Source organism: Hylobates moloch, unplaced genomic scaffold, assembly GCF_009828535.3.
Source record: "Hylobates moloch isolate HMO894 unplaced genomic scaffold, HMol_V3 SCAFFOLD_4, whole genome shotgun sequence".
Taxonomy (NCBI): domain Eukaryota; kingdom Metazoa; phylum Chordata; class Mammalia; order Primates; family Hylobatidae; genus Hylobates; species Hylobates moloch.
Genome location: NW_026652279.1, coordinates 111,617,384 through 111,634,215, shown reverse-complemented (window position 1 = coordinate 111,634,215; position 16,832 = coordinate 111,617,384). Strand labels below are relative to the sequence as shown.

At 44.0% G+C, this 16,832-nt stretch overlaps 1 long non-coding RNA gene across 2 annotated transcripts in view; it reads left to right on the top strand.

Moving 5' to 3' along the window:
• Positions 1-9,881: 9,881 nt before the first annotated feature.
• The window catches only part of LOC116467283 (uncharacterized), a 38,921-nt gene continuing 31,970 nt past the window's right edge, over positions 9,882-16,832 (top strand). For both annotated transcript variants that reach the window (XR_009213266.1, XR_004247752.2), the window contains exons 1-2: positions 9,882-11,043; positions 12,650-12,820. This is a non-coding gene — a long non-coding RNA (uncharacterized LOC116467283). The remainder of the gene's footprint in view (positions 11,044-12,649; positions 12,821-16,832) is intronic.

The following is a 16,832-nucleotide window of genomic DNA, read 5'->3' as shown; positions in this document are numbered from 1 at the left end:
TAAATGATGAAAACTGAATTTTAATACTTGAGAGGCATGTCACTTCTTCCTCTCCCACAATCCTTACTCTCTGTAGGCATTTGGGTTAGCCCTTGTGTTACCCGAGGCTCATACTGCTTCCAGCAGCAGGGCTCCTGCACTCTTAGTTCCTTCCCTAATGAGGCCCTCACCAGCCACCTCCCATCCCCATCCTCCAACCATAGCACAACTGACAGTCTCAGGTGAGCTTTCCCAGATGTTTCTGGCCAATTAACAGACCCTATTAATCATCTCATACCATCTAATACTGCTCTTCCATCATGCACTCTGCAGTTTGTTAATTTGTGTAATTATTTGATTAATGTTTGTCTCCCCACTTGACTGTAAACCCCATAAGAGCTGGGATTGTGTGTGTGTGTGTGTTTGTGTGTGTGTGTTTTCTCATCATTGCATTACTAGCACCTAACCCAGTGATTTCATGAATGTCTTAAGGAAGTAAGAGTCTCCTATTCCACAGTATTGATGTATTTCAGACTTCTAAAAATTTGCTGTTGAGACCAGCTGAAATGGTAAGTACTCTGAATTTTAATTTACTCAAAACAGGCACTTCAATACATTTTACTTTATCAAAACAAAGTAGCTTTCCATCCTTTCTTTACACAGCAAGGATTACTATACTCCTCCTATAGTCAAACTCTTCCTAGAGTTTACACAGAAGTGCTGGTAGTCTTCATTTTCACAGAACAACATAGCATAACTCTTAAAATGAGAATTTCCTGAAGAGTCATCAGAGAATTATTATTATTATTATTATTATTTAAAGACAGAGTCTCACTCTGTCACCAGGCTGGAGTACAGTGGTGAGATCTCGGCTCACTGCAGCCTCCACCTCCTGGGTTAAAGTGATTCTCCAGCTTCAGTCTCCCAAGTAGCTGGGATTACAGGCACGCACCACCACACTTGGCTAATGTCTGATGTGCTCTCACTAAGGGGAGAGTCTATTTATGACTGGGAGATAGAAGAAGGCCACAGTCTGGAAGCCCGAAGCAGTGCTCAGGCCCAGTTTACTGGAGTATTTGTAGCAAAGTGATGCTTAATTCTCATTTGCTAGTGTTCTCTATTCATCTGTTTTCCTTGGGGGATCTTGGGTGTGGTTGTGTGTGGCTACAGCTTAGGGATAAGATCCTATCATCTTTGTGTTAGGCGGCTGTAGTGCCTTTTGTTTGTTTTTGTTTTTGTTTTTTGTTTTTGTTTTTGTTTTTTTTCTTTAAGACAAAGTCTCCCTCTGTTGCCCAGACTGGAGTGCAGTGGTGCAATCTCGGCCCACTGCAACCTCCGCCTCCCAAGGGCAAGTGATTCTCCTGCCTCAGCCTCCCAAGTAGCTGGGATTATAGGTATATCCCACCATGCCTGGCTAATTTTTGCAATTTTAGTAGAGATAGGGTTTCACCATGTTGGCCAGGGCGGTCTTGAACTCCTGACCCCAGGTGATCTGCCCGCCTTGGCCTCCCAAAGTGCTGGGATTACAGGCCTGAGCCACCATGCCTGGCCTATAGTGCCTTCTTTTTTTTTTTTTTAACACAGAGTCTCGCTCTGTCACCCAGGCTGGAGTGCAGTGGCACAATCTCAGCTTACTGCAACCTCCGCCTCCTAGGTTCAAGCGATTCTCCTGCCTCAGCCTCCCAAGTAGCTGGGATTACAGGCATGTGCCACCACACCCAGCTAATTTTTTGTATTTTTAGTAGAGACGGGGTTTCACCATGTTAGCCAGGATGCTCTCGATCTCCTGACCTCGTGATCTGCCCACCTCAGCCTCTCAAAGTGCTGGAATTACAGGCATGAGCCACTGCACCCGGCCTTTATAGTGCCTTCTTAAGATGAATAGCACCTCACCCTGATTTTTAACATATAACATTTTGCATTGCACTATATCTACTGAAGATGTTAATCACTTCTGCATCGTTCCATAGCTTTCAACGTGATACTTTTCAATGGCTGCATAATTTCATTAATACACCTAAATGTAAGGTGTATGTAAAGAAAAAAGACAGTTAAATCCTTGTGTGGTTATTCATACAAGTCCCTATTTAGGGAGCAAATGATTATGTGGGGCCAGGATATCATGGCTGTTAAACGACTGCCCATGTGACACTGGGCAAGGAGTGCCTCTAATACTAGGCAGGCTAGAGATGATGTTTTTGGAACCAGGAGGGAAAAGCTAGAAAAAGTGGCATAAATATAGGAAAAGAATAGGAATTTCAAGAATTGAGTATAGTCTTAAATGTTGACCAAAAAAAAGTAAATTGAGCCCTGAAAAATGATAGAATTTTCCAATTAGGTTACTAATGATTTTACCAGCCTGGCCAACATGGTGAAACCCCATCTCTACTAAAAATACAAAAAAATTAACGAAGTGTTGGCATACGCCTGTAATCCCAGCTACACAGGAGGCTGAGGCAAAAAAGTCACTTGAACCTGGGAGGCAGAGGTTACAGTAAGCCGAGATCGTGCCACTGCACTCTAGCCCGGGTGACAGAGCAAGACTCTGTCTCAAAAAAAAAAAAGAAAAAAAAATCAATTATGTTACTAATGATTTCAGGAAAAGAAATTTTATCTCTGTTTTGGGGCCAGAGGTAGGGAAAGGGAAAGGGTTAAAATTAAGTATTTACTGGCCAGACGAGGTGGCTTACACCTGTAATCCCAGCACTTTGGGAGGCCGAGGCGGGCAGATCACAAGGTCAGGAGTTCGAGACTAGCCTGGCCAATATGGTGAAACCCCGTCTCTACTAAAAATACAAAAATTAGCCAGGCGTGGTGGCACATGCCTGTAGTCCCAGCTACTCGGGAGGCTGAGGCAGGAGAATCACTTGAACCTGGGAGGCGGAGGTTGCAGTGAGCTAAGATCGTGCCACTGCACTCCAGCCTGGGCAACAGAGCGAGACTTCGTCTCAAAAAAATAAAAATAAAAAAAATAAGTATTTACTATCTGCCAAGGACTATGTTGGAAATTTTTCTTGCATTACCTCATTTTACAAGTCACACTGGGGAAACTGAGGGTTGGAGTAGTTCATTAACCTGCCCACAGTCACATAGGGCAGGTTACCCAGGTCAGTCTTCATTCCACTGCAGTCAGAAGTGAATGAAGATTAAGGAAGTAGAGACAAGGAGTATGAACAATTCTTTCTGGAAGAATGATGGGGAAAGAAGATAAAGGATTGATAAAGTATAGGGACAGGGAATCTCTGCTTTTATAATAAAAATAAAGCTCAGCTCCTCTGAGGTTGACACTGAAAAAGAGTCCCAAAGTAACTGCAGGATCCAGAAGCAGAGAGACCAACAAACCCTGGCCCCTGGCCTGGAGATTCATCTTTCTCCCAAGACTCTCTCTCTGATGATCTTGGCTCCATCAAAGCCTCCTTGGGTCATTTCTTCCTTCATATCTGAGGTATAGGCAATGGGATGACAAAAGGCATTTTTCAACATCTGTCCACAACTAAGTCAAAGCTGAAAAGTTTAAAGGACTTTTCTGAACATGAGGGCAATGTTTCCCAACCTTTTGAGGTCATAGAAACTACTCTGGACACCAGTTCAAATATACAGAATCTTGGGGGACTTGGATTTTGAAGGTCTGCAGTGGGAGCCTGGGAAAAGGTATTTTAAAGTAATACCAGTTACCCTTAAATTTCTGCAAGTTCTAGTATCACTGTGCTGGCAAGTAACAAAGAGAAATAAACACAGTAGCATAAAGCCTGGCATGTAGCCTCGCTCACAAAAAAAAAAAACCTGCTTATAACCCCATTCTGGAGTCCTCACCTGCCCCTGCAGGTTTGATGCTATCTTGCTGGCTATTTTTATCTCCTAGAAGACAATCTAGGCCCCACAGAGGGAGGCCCTTTGCCAAATTATAAGGTGGTGGGGGAGGAAGGGAAGAGGCTTCTTCACCCAATAATTTTTCCTTTTCTTTTTTTTTTTTTTTTTTGAGATGGAGATGGAGTTTCACTGTTGTCACCCAGGCTGGAGTGCAATGGCCCGATCTCAGCTCACTACAACCTCCACCTCCCAGGTTCAAGCGATTCTCCTGCCTCAGCCTCCCGAGTAGCCAGGATTATAGGCACCCACCACCACACCCTAACTTTTTGTATTTTTAGTAGAGATGGGGTTTCACCATGTTGGCCAGGCTGGTCTTGAAATCCTGACCTCAAGTGATTCACTCGCCTTGGCCTCCCAAAGCATTGGGATTATAGGCATGGGCCACCATGCCTGGCCACTCAATATTTTTCAAAGACCAGGTTGTTAGTCTTTTTGTTTTCTGAGACAGTGTCTTGCTCAGTTGCCCAGGCTGGAGTGCAGTGGTGCAGTCATAGCTCACTGCAGCTTCTAACTCCTGGGCTCAAGTGATCCACCTTCCTCAGCCTCCTGAGTAGCTGGGACTACAGGTGCATGTCACCAGGACCAGCTAATTTTTTTTAACTACTTTTTTTTTTTTGTAGAGACAAGGTCTCACTAGGTGGTCCAGGCTGGTCTCAAACTTCTGGCCTCAAGCAATCCTCCCACCTTGGCCTCCCAAAGTGCTGGGATTATAGGCATGAGCCACTGTGCCCAGTGGTTGTTAGTTCTTTACCAGCACATGATGTAAGTCTTCCCAACACAGACAAGGTCTAGCTTGGCCCGCCAGACTGCTTCTGCCTTCTTGTCCCTCCAGCAGTGGGTGGCAGAATGATGGCAGCCAGCTTTCTCCCACAGGCTGCTTCAGTCTGACTATGCATTAGTATTAGGGAAGGTGACCGTATATGTTCAGGTTTGCCTGGGAAGAGTCCTAACCACACCTTTGAGCCCAGACTCTCCTCTACTTAGTCTTTCATTTTCATTTATTAATTCCCAGTTTGGATGATAAATTACATAGTCACCCCATCTGTGAACAACACAGCTACAACAAAAATACAACTCAACAAAAGCAAGGAGTAGACTGCCAACAACTTAATAACCTCCATGGATCAAGGAAATCATGCTGTGACACCACACACATCATTTCAACTCATCCTCACAGCAACCCCACAAGAGAATTTTGGAGACATGAATTTTGCAGATGAGGAAAGTAACAGGGTGAAGTGAGTTGGCCAGGGTCATCCAACTATGAGGAACAGAGGTAGGGTCAAAGGTCCATCTGCATGAGCCCAGTTCCTGCTCTAGATGGGCCTACCTGCCTCCTCAGGGCATGTGGTCACCTCACCCACCAATTACTGACTGCGTTAAGAAGTAGAACTTTAACAGGAAAGTTGCTTGATTTCAACATGAAAGAAATACTCTCAATATTCATATTTTTCAGCTTAAATTTGAAAGTAGAAATCTGATTTCTGCAGCTGTGTGTCTAATTCAGCTCTTGTTTCTATAACCTTGTTTGAAAGAAGCAACTAAAGAAAGAAACTTTGAAAGAAGCTTCCAAAAGAAGCAACCAAGTCTACAAAGGCACAGTTTGACTCAAATGGGTCCAACTGATTAGCAAATGGAAAATAACATGGAGGAATATATTTTGCATGACAAGCATAGCAGCTCCAAGTCATCCCTAATGGAGCCAAAAATTTAAGTGCAACCCAGAGAATGGATGGTTCAGAATCTTTCTTTTTTTTTTTGAGATGGAGTCTCACTCTGTCGCCCAGGCTGGAGTGCAGTGGTGCTATATCGGCTCACTGCAAGCTCTGCCTCCTGGGTTCCATTCTGCCTCAGCCTCCTGAGTAGCTGGGACTACAGGCGCCTGCCACCACACCCGGCTAATTTTTTGTATTTTTAGTAGAGACGGGGTTTCACTGTGTTAACCAGGATGGTCTCGATCTCCTGACCTCGTGATCCGCCCGCCTCAGCCTCCCAAAGTGCTGGGATTACAGGCGTGAGCCACCACGCCCGGCCCAGAATCTTTTTTTCATTTTTTTTTTTTATTATTTTTTCTGAGATGGAGTCCCGCTCTGTGGCCAGGCTGGAGTGCAGTGGCGCAATCTCAGCTCACTGCAACCTCTGACTCCCAGGTACAAGTGATTCTCCTGCCTCAGCCTCCTGAGTAGCTGGGATTACAGGCACGCACCACCACGCCCAGCTAATTGTTGTATTTTTAGTAGAGACAGGGTTTCACCATGTTGGCCAGGATGGTCTCGATCTGCCTACCTTGGCCTCCCAAAGTACTGGGATTACAGGCGTGAGCCACCGTACCTGGCCCAGAATCTTTGCCTTATGTTTGCATAGTTTAATCTTCTAAACCAGTTGCTTTCCCAGAAAAGGTGACTTAAAGTCATAGCCTTTGTGTTCATCACCATACTCTCCATAGTTTTACAAATTATTCAGTTTATTTTTAAAGGGTAATTTTTAAAATTTTTATTTTTAATTCCGAAGCATTCCTTTTAATACATTCTCTTGAGGAAAAAAAAAATCACACATAGTGATTGTGTGTGGTAGTGATTGTGTGTGGCCTAAGTGGCCATTGATCAATACCCCAATCTCAAGCGTGTACACTGTTACTGGTTGACTGGTTGGTTGCCTGGTGGGCTTTTTATCCTTCCGGATGTTTTTCTACCTTCTGCCTTTTCCAATAAAGCTTCCATTATAGGGCTATTTTCCTTCTTCCCTGCATACCCCACAGAAGGGAAGCTGCTAAAATCTCAGAGCTGGAACGTTCCAAGGGGGCTGCAGCAGCCCCTCTCTTCTAGTTTTTGTTCACCCTTACTAAGAGCAAGGCCGCTCAAGTCAGATTGCTGCATGTGCATTTTGACTCCATCATTGAGCAAGTTCATTTATTCACTATTCTTTCAGCAAGATTTGAGCACTTCTCTCTTCCTCCATGGCCACCATTCTAGCCCATTCCACCATGATTTATTGTTTCTGTCTTTGATGCCGAGCCTGTCTCCCTACAGCCACATCGTCCTTCTACACAATCATATCACTGCTCTGCTTACATCCCTTCCCCAGCTTCCCACCCACTTAGTCCAAGTCTAAGTCCCTTGGTTGGGAGCCAACAGATTCCTACAGGTCTGCCCTCTCCCCAACCCATGGCCACGCCATCTCTGACTTCTGCCTGTGCTCTATACTCTAGCCACATCGGCCTCCTTGCTATTCCTCAAACATGCCAAACTCGCCTCTTCCTTAGCACCTTGGCATTTGCTTTTCCCTCTGCCTAGAGTGTTCTTCCTCCAAAGTCTACCTGGCTCACTCCTTCCTCTCCTTCAGTTGTTCTGCTCAGATGTCACCTTCGCGGGAAAGTCTTCCTGGCCATCCTATTACAAATGGTGGCCTCTCACTGCCTCACAGTACTCCCTGGTCTCTTTCCTGCTTCATTTTTCTCCATGCCACTTATCATCACCTGACATACTTTGTATTTCTTTGATTACTGTCTCCTCCCACTAGAATGTGAGCTCTGTACAGAAGCAATATGCTAGCAGCTATAAGAGTGCCTGGCACATGGCAGGCCCTCAGTAAATATTAGTTGAATGAATGAATGAAGAGTTTGCATGCAACAATGGGGAGCCAGATCATGTAAGGCCTTGTAAGTCCTGGAAAAGACTTTGGGTTTTATTTTAAATATGAAGAGAAGCCATTGGAGAGCACATCATCTGATATACAGTTTAGAAAGATCACTCTAGGCTAGGAGTGGTGGCTCATGCCTGTAATTTCAACACTATGGGAGACTGAGGCAGGAGGATCACTATAGGCCAGTAGTTCAAGGCCAGCCTAGCAGCCACGCACGGTGGCTCACACCTGTAATCCCAGCACTTTGGGAGGCCAAGGTGGGCAGATCACCTGAGGTCAGAAGTTCGAGACCAGCCTGGGCAACATGGTGAAACCCCGACTCTACTAAAAATACAAAAATTAGCCAGGCATAGTGGTGGGCGCCTGTAGTCCCAGCTACTCAGGAGGCTGAGGCAGGAGAATGGTGTGAACCTGGGAGGCAGAGGTTGCAGTGAGCCAAGATCACACCACTGCACTCCAGCCTGGGCAAAAGAGCAAGACTGTCTCAGAAAACAAACCAAAACAAAACAAAAAACCAGCCTAGGAAACATAGCAGGACTGCATCTCTACAAAAAATTAAAAATTAGCCAAATGTGGTGGTATGCACCTGTAGCCTAAGCTGCTTGAAAAGCTAAAGTGAGAGGACCACTTGAGCCTAGGAGATTGAAGCTGCAATGAGCTATGACCACACCACTGCACTGCAGCCTGGACAATAGACTTAGACCCTGTCACAAAAACAAACAACAACAACCAAAAAACCCACCCTGCCCATTGTGTGGAAGGAAGATGGTACTAAGGGTAAGAGTGGCCCCGGGGGACAGTTTGGAGGCTAATGCAACATCCAAGCAAGAAAGATAATGAGGACTTGAGCTAGGGTAGGAAAAAAGATCATATTTTAAAAATATATTTTGGAGTTATAGCTGACAGAACTTGTTAATAAATTGGAGGAGGGGCCGAAGAGGAAAAGAGAAATGGAGGATAACTTCCAGGCTTGGGGCCTCAATACTGAATCTCCCTGAGCCTGTTTACTGTTCTGTAAAATGGGAGTAACTGGACCCCCCTCCTCATGGGATCTCTGTGAGGAAGGAGGTAGAGGATATAGAGTGCCCAAACTGTCAGGTGCATGGTAAATCCTCAATGCACGTTAGCTCTTATCATTGCCCCAGAGATGACTGTGTTTCCCCTGCTTCATCCATAAATAGGATTACAGAAATAACCACCCCATAGAGACTGGGGAAAAAAACTTCTTGTAGAGTGTACCCTCCCCTCCTAAGGGATAGACTTGTACTTTAACAGAATACTTAACAGTAGTGTTGGAACATGTTATTTGCACACAGATAAATAAAAGGGTTCCTCGCACTTCAAAAGAAGTGTAATGCTATTTTAAGTAGTGTTTGTCCATTCAATTCTTAACAGCAGGAGTAACTAAAAGATGAAATTACAAACCCCTGCTGATTAAAAATAAATCAAAACATAAGATATAAAGCACATGTGAAATAATAATGATTTTTTTTTTTTTTTGAGACGGAGTCTTGCTCTTGTCAGCAGGCTGGAGTGCAGTGGCACGATCTCGGCTCATTGCAACCTCCACCTCCCAGGTTCAAGCGATTCTCCTGTCTCAGCCTCCCGAGTAGCTGGGACTACAGGCACCGCGGCACCATGCCCAGCTAATTTTGTATTTTTAGCAAAGACAGGGTTTCACCATGTTGGACAGGACGATCTCGATTTCTTGACCTCATGATCTACCCACCTTGGCCTCCCAAAGTGCCAGGATTACAGGCATGAGCCACCGTGCCCGGCCATAATAACGATTTTTTTTTTTTTTTTTTTTAGATGGAGTTTCACACTTGTTGCCCAGGCTGGAGTGCAATGGCGTGATCTCAGCTCACCACAACCTCCGCATCCCGGGTTCAAGCAATTCTCCTGCCTCAGCCTCCTGAGTAGCAGGGATTACAGGCATGCACCACCACTGGCTTTTTTTTTTTTTTTTTTTTTTGTATTTTTAGTAGAGACAGGGTTTCTCCATGTTGGTCAGGCCGGTCTTGAACTCCCGACCTCAGGTGATCCACCCACCTTGGCCTCCCAAAGTGCTGGGATTGCAGGCGTGAGCCACTGCGCCCAGCCACAATAATGATTTTTTTAAAAAACAAGCATTTACTGCATTTTTGTACACTAGAAGCTAAAATACCATGCTGTCCAGTTCAAAACAGGACACCTGGCACCCTGTTCCTAAGTATAACAGCTTTCTGCAAAGCCAACACCCAGTACTTTCTGGCTGCATTGGCCTGTCCTCATTTCCCCCTGGAAAACTGTTTTAAACAGTACAGATAACATTCTGCCTCTATTACAATTAGCAGCTTCTCTCACCAGGTTATCTAGTTTGGCAAGTGCTAGTGTGGAGTAACCTAGTATCTTCTTTCAAAACCTCCCAGTGGCTGCCTTCAGGTAGCATGTGAAAAGCTGCTTATGGGGAATTCAGCAGCTGCTTCAGGCCCTCCAGGGCATTTCTTGCTGGCATCTTCTGCCTCACCAGATCGCCCTGATTATTGGTGATCTGGGCCCCCTACCTAATGGAAAACCAGCCACTCTTCTTCCCAGCCCCAAGGGATATTGATGAGGGGTCCTTAAATCTGGGATCCTTTCCCCTCCTTGCCCAATAATTGAACTCCTAAAATCCTTTTACTACCTGGGAATCTGCAAAGACAACCTTGAATTTGAACTGGAGCTAGAAGGACTTCCTCTGAACAAATTTACCCATAGGTGACTCTCTGGTACATGGTCTCTGTTCAACTTTCTCTATTCTGAAGTCTAGAAGACACCCTTGCTTCTGAAAGTGGGGCCTAAGAACCTGCAGCCTCACCAGGGAGTTTGGTAGAAATCCAGAATCTGAGGCAGGATTCTAGACTTATTGGATCAGATTCTGCATTTCAACAAGATTCCCCAGTGACCCCCAGGCATCTTCAAATTTGAGAGGCCAGGAAAGTGCTCAGGCCCTTCTCTTCCCATTGGCTGGGGAGAATTCCTGTAATTTGCCCTGTTTACGGGTCCTTAATCTCCAACTTCACTGTCCTCGCTTTCCAAAGAATCCTGAGTGGCTTCCTTCCAACACCTTGTCTGTCTTCCCCCACGTCCCTGAAGCCAGGGCCTCTTTTCTTCAAGGCCACCCCGCAACTCATCTCAGGCTGAGTCTCCTCTCTTGAGGCCATGTCCCATGATAGCATTTCTTTGAGGGCTGCTTTTCTGCTGTTCTTCTCCCCAGGTAGGGCCTCTAAAGCCAATGGAAGTGAAGTGCTACCCCTCAGAGCTGCTTTTAGCCCTTAGAGCTGGCCAGGGTCTGAGTGGGCCTCTCACGGGGCCATAGGACTGCCCTTTCCCCCAGCTTGCCTAGAATCTGAGCCCACTCACACCACATGAACATGCTATCCTTGTTCCTCTTTCCTGCCAGCCTCAACACAACCAGAATACAGCCCAGTAATGGCTGCCTACAAATGGGAGGCACCCAGGGAAGGGAGGGGAGTGCTGATTAAGAACCAGCCTGGAGGAGGATCATGGTTTCTCTGAAACAAGAAGGAGGTGAGGATTGATGCAGAAGGTATATTAAAATGCTTCAAGCACTTGATGCTTTGAGGGTTTGGGGATTTGAGTTTGGGTTTGTTTTTTAAGCTTAACAATGTGAAAAAGATGTCAAATAACTTTTCTGAACTGTGGCAATCAGAGCCTTGTCCAGAATCATAACTTAATGGCTTTTTGACTCTCAATTTGATGGTCAGTTTGGCTAACCAACACTTTTTACTTCCGTATTATTTATTACACAGTTGATCCCCATAATATGTTAAAAGCCTACTTCCAACCTGTTAAAATGTACCCTTGGAGTGCTGTCCAGATTCACCATTAAAATAGTGTCTTTCCAAAGTCTTATGTATTTTATTCAGCAGTTACTACAGTACCTTTTTTTTTTTTTTTTTTGACAGGATCTCATTCTGTTGCCCAGGCTGGAGTCCAGCGGTGTGATCACAGCTCACTGAAGCCTTGACCTCCTAGGCTCAAGCTATCTTCTCGCCTCAGGCTCCTGAGTAGCTGGGACTATAGGCACATGCCACTATACCTGGCTAATTTTTAATTTTTTGTAGAAACTGGGTCTCACTATGTTGCCCAGGCTGGTCTCGAACTCCTGGGTTCAAGCATTCCTCACATTTTGGCCTCCCAAAGTGCTGGGATTACAGGCATGAGATGCCATGCCTGGCCATATTTTTATTTTTAAATCTTTCTATTTAAATAAGGAGAGGGAGAGAGAGAGAAGGCTCTAGGTGCATTTTTTCCAAATGGACACCTTGCCAGGTTTTCAACACACATCTAAAGCCTGAATTGAGAGTATAATTTTTCTGTAGATACATCACCTTGAGGAATTTTATAAACTTCAGTTTCCTCATCTGAGAAATGAGGTAGTTGGATTAGATGAACTGGCTCATCAAGTGAGTGTAAGGAGCCTTCCAAATTTAAGAATTGTTAACATTTCGCAGAAGACTAACCAGGCAATTTTTCTTCTTTAGGTTTGACTTTCTGAGATGTCATGGCTTAGTATTCTTTAAGCAAATTCTGGAATGTTCTTGTCCCTTTGGAATAACTGTAATGTGGATTTGTTCTGTGCAACTGATGATATTCTAATGTGTTTGGGCAGGTTTAAGTCTAAATTTCCAGTCTCACACCTGTGGTTTTACCAAAAAGGTACGCTCAAGGAAACCAGTGATGGGCAAAGGATGCATGGTATAGCTATGATGCAAGAGCGCCCTCTGCAGGCCACGCGAAGATGAGTCTGTTTCTTAAAGGGTAGCTCTTCTGCTCTTGGTGTAGAGCACAACCCTTCCCTTCTTCCTGTAGCATTCTCATCAAAAAACATTTGTTTAGTGCTTACCCTGAGCTAGGCACAGTGTGCTTAGGGCTGGGAACACAAAAATAAAAGCATCCTAGCCTTAAAGGATCTCATGGTCTAATGGGGCACATCCCAATCAGATCATTATAATGCAACTTGAGAGGTGTGTCATTGGAGCTGTGCCTCATGTCCCCATTAGTTTGCAATCACAAGTTGCACACAAGAGCCGAAATCAAACTGTACAGTACAATGCTTTTTTGTTAGGGGAGAAGGACTGGTGACTCACCCTAGCATTTTCTCTTTACACAGAAACAGATGCCCTGCCCAGAAGCAACACGGCTAATGGGTGCTACCGTGGAGACCCAGGCAACCTGAGAGTAGTCCTGACAGCCAGACCTCCAGGGCAGAAACGGGAAGGGCTACAGAGAAAGGTCAGGATTTAACAAGGAAATGGAGGAGGGCAAGAACGGGGGTCAGGAGGTATCTATGCATTTTGATATGAAATTAAGAAGTTCATTTAAAACATACAACCAAGGCCCGTGACACTTTTTGTAACAAGATTCTAGCTTATCTTCCCACTAGATCTTGTTGGACTTTTTTCAAATTGTATCTGATTGTGTTTTTCAAACTAGGCCAGAAGGGCCCCTCAACTTCTAAAATACAAAAATTCTTTCTGCTCCTCTTTTCAAATCTTCTCAGATTCTGGACACACCCAGCAATTCCATGTGCCTTTTTAATCCCTTAATCCTGTTAACTTTTTGTCTCTTCTAGCAATGACTTCCTTTCATTTTAGAGAAGGTTCTGCTGGTAACATACTCACTATATAAGCCAGGAGAGAAAAAGAACTTGAAAGAGGAACACATTTCCTTCATATTTTTTCAAAAAAGATAAGGGAAAAAAATAAAGGAAGTGGAGAAATATACTACTCAATACAGTTGTCAAACAAATTTCTCGGAACCATGGCCTACAAGAATACCTATCTTAACTGCATTGCACTAGAAATCACATTTTCTTATTCCTTGTGTGATAATTCTAAGATAATGAATTAGATGTTAGCCATTGTTTTCCAGAATAGAATTTCTGGAGTTACTGGTAGTTCAGGGAATTTTAGTCACAAGATATATATTTTCTATAGCTTTGTGTGTGTGTATATGTGTGTATGCATATATACTTATATACATGCACATATATACACATACACACAAACATACATGTGCTATAGCTTTTGAATGGAGATATATGTGTGTGTACACACATTCATTCATTTATATCATACAGCTTCTCTGAAGAGCAACAGAAGAAAAATGCAGGAACTACAAAGGCAACCTGGGGTCGGTCCTATGCAGTGAGCTCTTAGAGGTCTCCGTCAGAAATAAAAGATTTCAGTCTTTTTTGGGCACAGTGGCTCACGCCTGTAATCCTAACACCTTGGGAGGCCAAGGTGGGATGGGAGGATTGACAAAAAATACAAAAATTAGCCAGGGGTGGTGGTGGGAGCCTGTAGTCCCAGCTACCTGGGAGGCTAAGATGGGAGGATCACCTGAGCCAGGGACATAGAGGCTGCGGTGAGCCAAGATCGCGCCACTGCACACCAGCCTGGGAGACAGAGTGAGACCCTGTCCTAAAAAAAAAAAAAAAAAAAAAAATCAATCTTTTCATAGTTATTCAAATTTAAATAACAAAATAGAAATGTGAAGACTTGGCTCAGGAAGATTCAGTCATCTCAACAGTCACTGTAAAGAACTGCCATCAGACTCCTTTTGACTCTAAATGGAAAAGGATACCAACGCTGTTCTTCCTAGGAAGCTAATCTATAGTTAAAATAGGCACATTGCATAGCTCTGTGTATGTATAGTGTTGTAATTGTCTAACAGAGTGGAGACACTAAATGCACTCAGTGCATAAAACACATTTTATTCATTTTATTTAAAATAGAGAAGAAATTCCTGAGGGAACAATAAAATCAAGGATGTTACAGTAATTTCATGAGCCATCCAGATATAATTACCAACAAATAAAAATAAAATATTTCATAATGCTCTCAGTTTTCTTTAAATGTTGGCTTATAAGGCATTGTTCTGTTATTTTCTTTGGTTAAAACAAAGTTTTTAAAATCAATATCTCATACTTGTTAGTATGTATTAGTAGGAAACCTTTATAATAAAGTAATTTTATGTGCAAAAGCTGCCTAGTTTCCAGCTCTGGAGCATTCCGGGAGCACAAACCTCAGGGGCATCATTGTGGCCCAAAGAACCTGGGGATTGAGTTGACGGGGCTTTACCCAAGAGGGCCTAAAACAACACAGTTAAAGATGGAGAAACAGGCCAGGTACGGTGGCCTCCCATTTTGGGAGGCCAAGGTGGACAGATCACCTGAGATCAGGAGTTCGAGATCAGCCTGACCAACATGGAGAAATCCAATCTCTACTGAAAGTACAAAATTAGCCAGGTGTGGTGGCACATGCCTGTAATCCCAGGTACTCGGGAGGCTGAGGCAGGAGAATCACTTGAACCCAGGAGACAGAGGTTGCAGTGAGCCGAGATCACGCCATTGCACTCCAGCCTGGGCAACAAGAGCCAGGCTCCGTCTCAAAAAAAAAAAAAAAAAGATGGAGAAATAGAAGCCCAGGGTTCAGCTGTTAAGATAGGCCTGGCAAGGGACAGTCAATAATGGGAGAACAGTAGGGGTTAGAACCTAGATGCTAAGAATAAGATAAAACAAGGCTTCACAAGGCCTGACTCAATTAGAACTAAGTTTAAAACTAAAAGTATGGATGAGAAGATGTGCAAGAATATTCCTTGTCCCTCTTAAATTAGCAATTTAATTTACATTGAGAAATGTATGGCCATAAGGGACCAAAATAATAATAATAATAATAATAATAATAATAATAATAATATTGACATGATTGGCCTATTTTTTTTTTTTTTTTTTTGAGATGGAGTCTCACACTGTCGCCCAGGTAGTGTGCAGTGGTGCGATCTCGGCTCACCGTAACCTCTGCCTCCCAGGTTCAAGCAATTCTCCTACCTCAGGCTCCCAAGCTAGGATTACAGGCGCCCACAACCACACCCAGCTAATTTTTTTTATTTTTAGTAGAGACAGGGTTTCACCAGGTTAGTCAGGCTGGTCTCGAACTCCTGACCTAAGGTGATCCACCCGTCTCAGCCTCCGAAAGTGCTGGGATTACAGGCGTGAGCTACTGCACCCAGATTGGCTGATTTCCTTCTCAAATTCTAGACATGTGGTGTGATGGCTCTTAATCACAAGCTATTTTATGGATTTACCTGAGAAAGCACTGTTACAGAGACTAGAAATACCCAAAGAAATACTGCATCCTCTCCGCAGACCTACATGGGAATCAGAAGGTGGACTGCTGAACAACAGATCAGCACAAGAAGTTCAAAGAATGAAGTTGCAATGTCATAAGGATATGATAGCTTAGGCATCCATCTGACTATTGGAGTGTCTTATTCCCATACAGCATCTATATTAGGGCTAGATTTGCCCCTGGGGCCCGAAATGCTGGCAGTCCTATGGTATTCAGAGCCGTAAAAAAAGAGGGAATCAAAAAGACTAGGAGTTCATTTCGACAGCCTTGGCAATGTATAGGATTTTGCGATTTTCTTTTGTAAATTGGAGATTCTTTTTTTCATACATAAAACATTTTTCATAGAACCGTAAAAAGCTCCCAGACCCTTGGTGTGGGGTCTATACTATTCAATGGATAAACTGGCCCTGTCTGTCGTAGCCTCAAAGATGTAGGAACTAGCATTCCTGATAGAATTAAGGGAGTTGGAGTGCTAGTTACTGGGAATAAGCCACGATGGAAGCTCCATGGGAGTAGAAACAAAACTGTATCCCCAGCACCTACACAGGGCCTGGTTCCTAGTAGGGAAAGGTAAATATTTGAAAATGAATGAACAAATTACTAGATACACCAGAAAGTGAAAGTAGAAGGGAGATGAGATAACTAGATTTAAGTAAACAAAACCTCAAGAGATCAAAATTCAAGAAATTATATCAAGTATAAAAGGCTCTAGCAGGCCGGACGTGGTGGCCCACGCCTGTAATCCCAGCACTTTGGGAGGCCAAGGAGGGTGGATCAAGTTCAAGACCAGCCTGACAAACCTGGTGAAACCCTGTCTCTACTAAAAATACAAAAACTTAGCTGGGCATGCTGGAAGGTGCCTGTAATCCAGCTACTTGGGAAGCTGAGGCAGGGGAATCACTTGAACCTGGGAGGTGGAGGTTGTAGTGAGCCGAGATCACACCATTGCACTCCAGCCTGGGCGACAGAGTGAGACTCCACCTCCCCCCACCCCACCCCCCCCAAAAAAAGGCTCTAGCATCTGGGAACCAGAATACAGGTCTAATCTTTCACAGTTCCTGCTGACCTAGGGTAGCATCACATTTCTAGACATTTCCCCAATATATTATTGTGAAAATTTGCAAACATAGAGCAAAGTTGAAAAAATTTTATAGTGAACAC